General features: G+C 43.4%; 2 non-coding genes across 2 annotated transcripts; both read left to right on the plus strand.

Moving 5' to 3' along the window:
• On the plus strand, positions 1-82 carry Trnas-gcu (transfer RNA serine (anticodon GCU)). Its single transcript has one exon. It is a non-coding gene; the product is annotated as a tRNA-Ser (tRNA).
• A 2,497-nt stretch (positions 83-2,579) lies between these two features.
• Trnas-gcu (transfer RNA serine (anticodon GCU)) lies at positions 2,580-2,661 on the plus strand. The gene has a single exon. It is a non-coding gene; the product is annotated as a tRNA-Ser (tRNA).
• Positions 2,662-2,868: the final 207 nt, after the last annotated feature.

The following is a 2,868-nucleotide window of genomic DNA, read 5'->3' on the forward strand; positions in this document are numbered from 1 at the left end:
AAAAAGGTGGCCGAGTGGTTAAGGCGTTGGACTGCTAATCCAATGTGCTCTGCACGCGTGGGTTCGAATCCCATCCTCGTCGAAGAATTTTACGTAAAGCACGCGTTTGCGGTTGTAACGCCGGAAATGCATATCCTCCTATTTTCATCTATTGTACTATAATTTTTTCTCCTTGCTTTGTTACCTCAAGATATGACATTTCTGTCTCTTTATATATTGTAATTGTTTTACTGTTTGTATATATATATATTTATGCATTTATGTTGGTTTGTTTCGTAAATATTATTTGTATTTTTACGCTGGGTCTTGCCTAGGGAAAACTGCTATCGAACTATTACATCGATAGGTCGTGTGAAGAATCAAAGTGTGTAGGATCTTTGGTAGTGCTAACTCTGCCGCGTGGAGCGCGGGCTGAGAGACGGAGTCTGGCTGGAGTAGCTAGTGGAGCAGGTGTGTTGTGTGAAGCTCCCGCGAGTTGCCGCGCTTTCGGGGTTTGGCAGCATGTAATTGCGCTCGACTTGCGATGATAGTTTCTGACATGGTGTCGCGGACGAGAAGCATTAGCTGGCGCACATCAAGAGCCCGTTTCGTCTGGTGACCGGGTCGAGAAGAAGGCGCGCCAACATCCAGCTTCTGCAACAGCGACGGCCGACAATGAGTGACTGACGCCACCTCCTCGATCGACGGCTTCAAACCTTCAATCAACCAACAAGGAAGACTGGAAGCACGTAAAGTTTTAGAACTGTATGGCAGACCTCAGATTTTCAAACATTTAAAATTGTTGCATCACAAAATTACAGCAACTTAGCATGAACGTTTGTTGCTCATTGTCCCAATAGCATTACCAAGCAGGGTCCCTTCCTTTTCCGGAATGAACCCGAGTATTGTTGAAATTCAAACGCCAGCATTATTTGATTTCACAGCTTTAATTTCAAAGTTCAGTTAAGGTATTCATAGCTGGCTACAATATTTAGATTTCACAAGCACAAATTAAGAGTGCGAGTTTTGTTACCGTATTTTAGCTTACCTGTGACTGCAGCTCAGCTTGGTACGTACTAAATTTTACTATTGTTAATTGTTCAGAATCATTTAATTCAAGTTCAAAGTTAAATCTATTATCTCCAATTTGCATAGATTCAAGTAGCTTTTGAAATGATTGTTGAGGTAGTCCAAGACTAACCGTATTTTATTGAATTTCGATGTGCTTCAGAAAGAAAGCTCACTATTAACTTCAGTCACTAAATTAACTTTCGATTTTCCAGTTTTATTAATTCTTTTGCTAAATTAAGTCAGAGTGTAGCGAAATTTATTACTTCTGACAAACTTTCAGTTTTCACACTACACGTGTCAACCTTCAGTTGCCACGCTTCTAGTGCTAATTATATGTGTAATAACCTTTCTTTTTCAGTTACTATAGTAATTGTCCTTAGGACTGGCGACCGTAATTTCCCCCAAATCTCAAACATCTAATTACCGCTAGTTAACTGTTAACGCAACGGCCGCACATTTATTTTCTTTATTAACTCTACCCCTTTTCAAAATTAATTTTCACCAGTTTCATTAGCATTTTTCCTTTCATTTAGATGTAACCCTTTCCTCCCTCTTTACTGACAGATTAACCTCGGTGATGATTGATTTTCCCAAATTTCCATTAGGTACACGCGGTTTAATTTTTCACTGTCATTAAGATCAATAAGTGAGGGGGAGGTTACACGGTCACTCCTTCTCCATGCGAAACGCCACTCAGTAGTAACAACGAAGCGTGTACGTGGCAGATAGCGTGTGTATGAAATACGAAACAAAACCGCCTACAAGATGAATGCACACAACATTCCATAGCGTATGCCCTTCGAATTAAACATCATGTCGAGATCTATAAACCAATCAAATTTCGGCTCCAGCAAAGAGTATGTTGGTATTTGCGAACGACGAGTTCTTATTTATATTTAAGTGCATACCTGTCGCAGTCATTTTAATGTATCGAGCCTATAATACTCCATCTGTAGCTGCGTCAGGCCGCCATATGCAGAAGCGATTTGGCAGGGCGTACTGGAGAGACTTTACTTTGCAGACATCCGTCGCTAGTGGCCGCCCAAACACCAAGCTCCATCGCAAACAGCAGGACAATCTTGGGCTAGGAGGAACGTCAAAACCTTGCAAGCAGTATCAGTGTAGCGTATCGAGCTGTACGTTTCGTTACAGTAAGTCGTGGAAAAGAATGCCCAGCACATTTCTCATTTGCATTAGACGACACTGCATGTCGATACAATACTTATTCCTTTCGACAGTCTGTTTTGCGAATGCCCAGCACATTTCTCATTTGCATTAGACAACACTGCATGTCGATACAATGCTTATTCCTGCGGTAAATAAGTGGACCGGTGATTTTGCCCCGATCGGATATCGACGTGGACGGATGCTGTCATTAAATGATTCGCGAGTGGGAGCTTGGTCAGCTGCACGGCAGCTGGGCATTAGACGCTAACATCGGCCCAGTACAATGCTTTGAATGCGTTTTCGAATCGACAAATGTCTTCTTTCCGCAAGCACTCGCCAAAGACACAGATGTAGTTCCACCAGACGAGGTGGCCGAGTAGTTAAGGCGTTGGACTGCTAATCCAATGTGCACTGCACGCGTGGGTTCGAATCCCATCCTCGTCGAAGAATTTCAGTCTGCTTTCGGCTGCTGTGGGGCGAGGACGTCCGCTGCGTCCCGCCGTGCGCGACCGTTAGCGCTTGCTTGTGCTTACCTTCTCGCCGCGCGAGTTGTATTTGTTGCAAGTTCAGTGCGACTATGTCACACACATGGCGCCACGATACGCTCAAAATTACTTTCCAACCAGATCACACGCGTCCTCGAGTATATGA

Source organism: Schistocerca cancellata, chromosome 2 (genome assembly GCF_023864275.1).
Source record: "Schistocerca cancellata isolate TAMUIC-IGC-003103 chromosome 2, iqSchCanc2.1, whole genome shotgun sequence".
In the NCBI taxonomy this organism is placed as follows: domain Eukaryota; kingdom Metazoa; phylum Arthropoda; class Insecta; order Orthoptera; family Acrididae; genus Schistocerca; species Schistocerca cancellata.